Genomic DNA, 9,551 nt, shown 5'->3' on the forward strand with positions numbered 1-9,551 from the left:
GTTTTTTATCTGCTACTATGTATTTGACCAAGTACAGACAGATATCTTCTTATCTGCTAATTATAAAGTGTTTAAATAAAAGTACAATGGAAAACAACTAACATTTTAACATCTGTTATTTGTCAGTATTTTTTTTATTTAATCCTCACCATAACTCAGTGAAGAAGGTATTATTATCTGTGTTTTATAGATGAGGCAACTGAATCTTAGAATTAAGTGTCATGTGCTTGCACAGCAAGAAGTGGTAGAATCTAAAACCATTTCTGTCTATAACAAAAGCTATCCTCTTTTATCTCCATGCCACACAACCCTAGCATGGGTTTTTTCTAGTGGGAAGTGCCAGAAAATCCTTAATGTCCCTCAGGAGTCTATTTGTTTATGGCAAACATATTTTAACTTACACAGGGAAATGGGTATAACTTTATTAACTGACTCACTGAACAAGAAGTTTTCGAATTGGAATTGCATTTCCAGGGAGCTAAAGTTTTTCCAGTTCATAGCCACCACACCCATTTAAAATGTCTTGGTTGGTCCTTGTGCAGCATTTACAATACTGTGGGATGTATGACTAAGGTATATTAGGGTGTAGGTCCTAACAGCTCTATGAGGTGGAATAGGGAAATGATTAGGAGCAGCACAGAGCTCTGGGTTTAAATTCTGGCCTTGTTATTTACCAGCTTCTGTGCTCCTGGGTAAACTGTTTAGCTTCCCTGAACCTTTGCTTGCACAATGGGAATATTAATACCTATCTCATAGGGGATCAGCATTTTTAGCCCAATACCTGATATAGAGCCCCCAGTAAAGTGTTTCCCAAATTCACGTGAGAAAGAATTAAGGATATTCTTTGTTTCAATATCATTTATTTTTACTTGAATTACTCTTACGTAAGTGTAGCATGTTGGATGGACTATTCAGTTAAATATACCAATTAATTTTACCTGTTCATTTTTTTTCTTCAAATGTAGCATATTCCCTTTGACAGTGGAAGTCTATAAGCAGATCTGTCTAGAAGAAAAGTACACTGAATTTACATTTAGTTTTAGGTCTTTGGAAAACAATTAGCTGAGATTTCTTTTGTGGACATCAGAAAGAACGTCTGTTTTTAAAAACAGGAAAATTCTCATCACAGTTTTTTTTTTTCATCATCACAGTTTTTAATTCTAATATTTCCTAAACTTCTAGGCACTTCTCTGTAAATAAAAAGGAGAGGGGGACAGAAGACTAGAAGGATGAAGAGAAGACAGATGAAAGGAAAGAGGGTAAGATATTGGGGCGAATGGGAAGGGAATTCACAACGCAAGTTCTTAATCAGGGACAGTCAACAGAGTCCGTATGTTTATCTACTCTTCTTCCTCAGATGTCACTGAAATGACAGGAAATGAGTTCTAAAAACCTTCAGCTTCTTTTCTTGGCTTGTTCTCAACCTAGGGTAGAATCTTCAGCAGATAAAAGGTACATTTCTGGCATAAAGAAACAAGCAGGTGAGAACATATTGACATCTAAGCCCTGGCGCAAAAGGCTGTAGCAGAGGTGTGAGCTACCTTTCCTGGCGTAGCTTGTCTTGACAGGTATAGAGAGCCCATGAGGAAAGTGGGCAGAAGCACTGAATACAAAACAGCTGCTCCCCTCCACCTATGGAGAGCATGTATGCAGTGCTAATGACATGAGGACATTTGCAAAGTGAACAGTTAGTCTGGAGAGGGTTAATGCTTCTAGTGAAGGTGTGGACCCCCTAGAGAAGCCCACCTGTTCTAATACTGGAAGTGAAACTGTGATTATCTTTGTGCTCTCTGCCTATGTGTCTTAAAGAAGCCTAGCCCTTGACATGACTTGCCCACTTACTCAGAAATCTTCCCAGAGCGGTGTCTATTGAGAAAAAACAACCTACTCAACAGTAGAGGAAATCCACATAAGCTACTTCAATTCATCGACCTAGACTGCCTTTCATGTGTATGAACAGATAACCAGTGATGACCAGACACCTGGGAAAAACCAACAACTCCAAATAATGGGACTAAGATGAATAAAAAAAGTGATGAACCAAGAAAACCCAGAGATAATTTAGGAAAGAAAACAGATTTTTTCAATTCTAGTTAATATCCTCAGAGAGATTCAAAAAGGAATGCTATCTATAAAGTAAGTACAAAGTTTTATGCAAAAAGAGAACAGGAGGAAATTACTAGAAATTAAAAATATGACTCTCCCCAAAATTCAATAAAAAAATGAATTTAAAAGTAGAGCAAAGAGACAAAAATAAAGTATAAGAGAAAAATAAGCGACCTTAAAGATGGATGTCAGGGATGTCAAATACCTTTCTACTGACAAATTAAGCAAAAAAAAATGGAGATGAATGGAGAGGGAGGAAGGAGAAGGAGTTGGATTACTTAATGATACAATGAAGGGTTCATATGTTTCTTGTCCAATAGAAAAAAAAGGTAACTAGAAAATTCAGAAAAAAAACCCCAAAACTTGCACAAGTCATTTCCATAATGACACAAAGTCAACTGAGGCATGATTCTGAGGAATTGTTGGAGTAAAACAAAGGATAATTAATTTTAGGGGTGCCTGGGTGGCTCAGTTGGTTAAGCATCTGCCTTCAGTTCAGGTCGTGATCCCAGGGTCCTGGGATCAAGTCCCATGTCGGGCTCCCTGCTCAGCGGGGAGCCTGCTTCTCCCTCTGCCTCTTCCCCTCCCCCTGCTCATGCTTGTGCGTGCTTTCTCTCTCTCAAATAAATGAATAAGATAATTAATTTTACTTTGATTCTTAGATCATTTTCTTCGAGTGGTGACATAATAATATGTCATTTAATTTTTAGAATTAACCACTAAGTGAAGCTCAGAAGCTTTTTAATAAAGCTTTAAGACAAGGACAGTGTGGCTGTAAATGTAAATGTTATAAATTCTTATAAGTTAAAAGTCTTGGTGTAGTTGACAAAAGCTAGGAGTTGGTGGTAGAAAAGAGGTGAAAGATAGTGTAGGGTTCTTATACCCTCATTTTATAGAGAGGGAATTAAGACACTATCTAAAAATGATGACAATAACTTTAAGCATGTTATATGAAATGATATAAATTGCATCATTTGAAAGCAATAGAAAGCAGGACATAATGTGAAATTAATTCCTTATCTCTTATAATACATCACTGAGAGATAATGTCTCAGGTTGTTAAATCAAGAAATAGGTATCAGTAGTATTGAAAATTTGATGTAGCTGGCTTACCTGAGCCACTCTAGCAGATTCTAATAGTTACCCAAGTCTCTTATCTATATTATCAACTCATTCTTCGCAAATACAATTCTTTTTTTTTTTTTTAAGATTTATTTATTTATTTGAGAGAGAGAGAGAGAGTACATGAGAGGGGGGAGGGTTAGAGGGAGAAGCAGGCTCCCCGCTGAGCAGGGAGCCCGATGCGGGACTTGATCCAGGGACTCCAGGATCATGACCTGAGCCGAAGGCAGTCGCCCAACCAACTGAGCCACCCAGGCGCCCCGCAAATTCTTAATTAAGGAGCCCAGTGATTGAATTATAAAAAAAAACAAAAAAACTTATCCTGCTCATTTGGAAATTCAAGTTTAGGAGGGCATGAGCAGAGTTTTTCAAAAAAGAAGTCTCAGTGGTCATTGACTTGATTAAATATATAACAGATTGCCTTACTTTGAAAGTGAAAACTGTATTTGTGTAGAGTGGGAGGAAAAGACTGTGTGGTCTCAGAACTGTATCTAAGTTAATTACAGTATTTATCAAATAATTATCACATGTCATAATGGTTTATGTTTTACTATTTACATCATATGCAATTGTTTTGACTATAGCTTATACGTTATTTGCATCTGGTACTTCTTTTTTCATTCTTCTAATTTCTAATCATCTTTTAATTCTCCCCCATCCTTCTTTTTCCTGACAGTATTTCATTCATATTCGCCGATGTTTTACATTTCTTAAAACTTTTGGTCCATTGATTTTAAGTAAATAAATGCTTAGCCAAGCATACATGTCTTATAAACAGTGTTATGTAATATGTTAAATTCAAAATGATGACACAAGCTTAAAGTAACACATTGTAGAAACTCTAAGCTTAACTGACAAAAAATTAATAAACACTCAGAAAGACACTGATTGACCTAGAAGTGTCAATATTTATAAAATAAGAGTCACAGATTTCACATGATCATTAAAAGCTGGTGCTTTCATTGGCTGGAGGAGCGTGTGAAAATCACACCCGCCTCAACACAGTGAAACAAGCCTAATGATGAGGTAACTACCTGAAAACCTAAGAATAATGAGAAGGCATTCTCTCTAGTTGGTGTAATGAGGGGTAAAGCTGTAACTTTTCATTTACTACCATTCTGTCCTGTTTGAATTTAAGTAGCAATAGCACCATCAACACCACAAAACCGACACCATCTTCTAGCATAGGTTTACAAAAATACATTAACAATTTGGATATGAAGTCTAGGTCTTTCAGTTTTTAACTAATTTCAGTTAGAGGGCTCCTTTTTACTCTTAGGCTATCTGATTTGTTACCTACTCCCCTTTTCATGTATTTTATATTTCATGGGAATATCTGATAATATCTTCTAGAGACCATTTTCTACCTTCAATTCATATCTGTGGTTATAGTTCAAAAGCACTAACCCTGGAATATAATTTGTGATCTGGCTAAAGGAAAACCTCACATGATGAAGTCAACAAACAGATAAGAGGAGTTTATTGTGAAACATTTTTGAGTGTCCCTCAGTGCTGAAACATTGTTTTCAATGTCAAAATAGAGACAGAGTTCACTGGAAAATTTGGAGCTGAAATAAAGCAGGCCAAAAGCAGAGCCCTCGAGCAAATACTCTTAGCTATTCCTCATCACCCCTCATTGGAGGTTAGATGCCTGTTGCTGGGTGAAATCCTCCCATTTTGAGTTTGCAGAGGCAGAAAGTGAGAGTTTCAGAAAAGTAGACATGTTCCCAGTCGTAAATCAGTGTCGGTCATTGTCAAGACTTAAACAGAAGTACCCAAAATATTCTGAAGAATGTTAATTTACTGAGACCCTGAATCTTGCTTGAAGGGAGAGAGATCCATTAAAAAAAAAAAAGGCCATTACTTTGCATTTTTCCCACAATTTATTTATCTCATTAAAACTGTTGAAAAAAATCACATCTTAATCTCATAAAACTGACACCTACATTTCTTATGATGTATCACAGTTATAGGATGTTTTTGAGTTCCCAGATAGTTTGAGTCATGGAGTGCCTGTATGTGCTAAGGCTCTGACCTTCACACAAGAAAAACAAAACACATAGGATATCAGGGACATTCAAAAGCTGACGATTTCATGGGAAATGATATCTTTACATTGTAATATGGTTTTGCTGTGGTTGAGATGTGCACAGGATGCTATGGGAGTTCAGAGAACAGCTCTTAGTGCAACCTGGAGTTAGGGAAGTCTTCCTAAAAAGGCAATGCTTCAGTTCTATCTCTTCTGTTCCTTTGTCCAGTGGTATTTGTTTGCTTATTTAAAAATTCCAAATAATACATGAAAATATAAACAAGAGAGTAAAATTCACCCCAAATCTCTTCATCCAGAGATGATCACAGTTTGATATTTTGGTGAATACCCCTCTAGGCAAATGTGTGTATGTGTGTGAATAGATGAAATTTTACATAAATGTGGCTATACTCCACCTGTTATTCTGTATCTTGATTTTTTTTACACTCAACAATATATCCTGGATTATTCCATATCAATGAATTAGAAATTCCATCACTTTTCACAGCTATAGAATATTACCCTATATTTTCTACTTTTATTTAGCTAGTCTCTTATCAAAGTACAGTTAGGTTGTTTCCCCTCTTATTGCTGTTTTAAATAATTCTGTACTTAATATCATTGTATATATATCTTTGGATACTCAGGCAGTGATCTCTATAGATAAGTCTCTGGAAGAATTGCTACACGATAAGTGGCAAACATCTGAAATTTTGATTTACAAATGCCAAACTGCTCTCCAGAAAAGCACCAATTCAAGTTCCCATGTTTTCCTGTGCTTTTGTCAACATGGAATTTTATGTCATGGTTTTGCCAGTCTGATACATGAAAAATTTTTTTATTCCAGTGTTCATTTCTTTAACCATTAGTAAGTTTAAACATCTTTCCACATGTTTTTGTTTCTTTTTAAAACTTTTCTGAATTATTTATGTTTTCGTTGGCATGTCTATCACCATCTGGTTGATTTGTAAAAGATCTTCTGATGCTAGGGATGTTAACGTTCGCTTGTCATATGTACTATGATTATTATTTCATGGGGGTGGTAAAAAGGCCTCTCCACATCAGGATTTCTAAAAGCTCATATTTTCTTCAGTAACTCTTATGGTTTTATTTTTATATTTAAATATTTAAGCCATCTAAAATAAGCTGGATATAAAAACTGAGGTAGGGTTTCAGTTAGCCACCTGTCTTGAGTGATATTTTTTCCTTGTTGATTTAAAATACTATGTAGAGTAGTGATAAAGAGAATGGGTCTTGGAGGTAGGCTGTCTGGGTCCAACTTCCACTGCTTACAAACTGGGCCTGATTTCTCATACATAAAATGGGATTAAATATCTATCTCTTAGAGTTGTCAGGACTACATACATTAGTATATGTACAGGGATTAGGAGAATACATGGCACATTATCAGAGCTCACAAAATAGTAACTATTATTGGGTGCCAAATTTATATGTCATGTGGGATTGTTTCTAGACCCTACTCTGTTACACTCACTGGAGTCTAGAAGTTCATTGGTCAGTACCAATTCTAACTATAACATACCTGTGGACAAGCTCTCTCATTCTTTTTCAGAATTTTCCTAATTCTTCTAGCATTTTTATTTTTCTGGAAAAACTTTAGAGTCATTCTGTCAATTCCTAACAAGTTGATTGAGATTTTGATTGTCATTTTAGAGAATATATACTATTAGGAAAAATTGATTTCTTCATAATTTTGAATTTTTCTTTCTGTTAAATAGGTATGTCTTTCCATTTATTTGAGTGTTTCCTTCTGTTACATTATAAATGTTTATGGTTTTATTCTTTAGGTCCTTCTCATTTCTTGATACTGAATATTTTGAGCTAATTCTTGGAGGATGAATAGGAGTAAGCCAGACAGAGAAAGAGAAAGATTGGTCGTGTCTCTTTAGCTTCCAGGAGTCATAGTTATGCTTGGAACACTCCTAGTTCTAGAAATAATGTTCTTTAGTCAATCCACATAAGATACAAGTAGTAAACTGAATTGCCAAAAAAAAAAAAAAAAAAATCTTTCTGCAAAGGTCTTTCCCACAAAGAAATGGAGTAAGGCAGGCAGCCAATGTAAGAAATATTTATGCAGCTGTTGCCTGGACTAAGCCAGGAAACTTCTGGGGACTGGCAGTGATATACTTGTTCAGCTTTTTCTGAGCCTACTGACTTGTTTAAAAAAAATCCAAAGTCCAATATGTGTATATGAACCAAGGCATCTGAATACAGACTGATGTGTGTTTGTGGGTGTTTTGAACTGAGCTGGACCAAGGCAAGTTTGTGAAGTGATTCCAGTTTTTCTTCATTTGCCATTCGACCTCATTTTCAGTCCATCCCACCTCAACTTCAGAACCATGACTCTGGAATACTATCACTAGAGTTTAATTTCTTGCCCAGGTATACTCACATTCTGTGCCCTGTGCAAGCTAATACTAAACAGAGCTCTGTCCCTTAGATGTCCAGTCATGAGTAGCTGGTCCTAGTCCATCTGGGCTTCGCTGAGTGATGAAATAAACAATATTCCCTCTCCCCCTCGGAAGGTACCTTATGTAGCATTGTCCTTCAGATCTCAGAATTTTAAAGAAATTTATGATCCCCCATCATGTGACACTTTATTACTACTCTCTCTGCCACTTAAAAGTGCAGGTTTGCAATGTCCCCGTCCCCAAGCCCTTTAAAAATACAATGTATACTTGGGTAAGGGAATTCATTTCATTCTCAGGGCACAAGTCCAGCTTACAATCCAACTATTGAAAAAGATAATTAGGCCATTGCTTTTCTCTTTCCTACCAGCCTAATCTTAGGATCTTAGACCCTTTGTGAGACAGCCAGGAAGACAGAATTCATCCAGTACTGTCCTCACGTTAATTAAAGTGTGTGTACCTCCCCAACTCAAAAAATTACAGGTGGTTCCATTAATAAAGTGTTTCTTCTATTGGTCAACATAACCTTAATAGGGACTGTAGGAAGAATTCTAAAAAGGCAATTAGAATGCAATAATTGAAAAAAAAAAAAGAGTTGGTAATTTATTATGCAAAAACATAGATCAAAAATGTCCTAAAGTTAGGTTGTGGTGATGTTACACAATTCTGTGACTATAGCAAAAACCATTTTATTGTATACTTTACATGGGTGAAATGTATGGTATGTGAATTATATCTCAATAAAGCCATTTTTAAAAAGCCATTGATATCCAAATGTCTTAAAGTGAAATTAGGAAGAAAGAAAGAAAGAAAGAAAGAAAGAAAGAAAGAAAGAAAGAAAGAAAGAAAGAAAGAAAGAAGAAAGAAGAAAGAAGAAAGAAAGAAAGAAAGAAAAGAAAGAGGAAGAAATCAGTTAGTGAAATTTGATATAGTAAGTGCTCTAAATAATAACAGTAGCTAAAGTAGCTGGAATGGCTTCTTTGAAGTAGGCAGCTTATGTAAACTCTCATGTAATGTTCACAATAAACTTATGAGGAAGGAAACATTATTATCGCCCTTATTTCACAGCGAGAATGTGCTGCTTACAGAGGTTGAATACATTGGCTACAGCTATGCAGTTAGTGCCATGCAGTTAGCAGGTTGGAGAGTAGGCATCTGTCTCCGGAGCTCAGCCTCTGAAACACTGAACTAATCCAAGCACCCAAGACTGGCTTGCTTTTCACTGTCCTTTGTTGTAAGCAGCAATTAATCCTGACTGTTCGTATCATCTCCAGAAGACTTGGACAAGTTCTTTCATCTAAGTGGTTCTAGTGACTTGATCTTATGCAATAGGCTATATAAAAGAGTTATTTACATAGTAAATTCTCTATAATCTTTAATTTAGTAGACATTTTCTGAAAAAAAAAAATCTATCATAGTTTGCAATTCAGATTGTGTTTTAAAGGATTCAGGGCCAGAGCAGTTTTCTGTGGAGAGGGATCTGTATTCCTCCTATATAATTAAACAAAAATGGCGAATATTTTCCATATCTGTAAACCTGTATTTTTGGACTGCATTTGTTTCATTGTGGTGTCAAATATCTCTGCATTTTCAGAAATTCCAGCATCATTATCACTCCATATGTATCTACTAGCTCAGGGGAAACCAACGTTATCATGTTGGAGGAGAAAGGAGTCTCCCATTCTTCCGTAGGAGAACTCAGCTTCTAAGATAAATCAAAAATAGACTTGGATGGTTTACTGGGAGCTTGTGAGAAAGTACAAGGAGAATGACTTTTATTATTATTGAATGTTCAATTTAAGTAATTAGGAGGTCTTTTGCAGGAAATCTTGTACTAAAGAACAGTAAGAACAGCTACATATGAA

This window comes from Leptonychotes weddellii, chromosome 3 (genome assembly GCF_054177405.1).
Source record: "Leptonychotes weddellii isolate Sample4059 chromosome 3, ASM5417740v2, whole genome shotgun sequence".
NCBI lineage: Eukaryota > Metazoa > Chordata > Mammalia > Carnivora > Phocidae > Leptonychotes > Leptonychotes weddellii.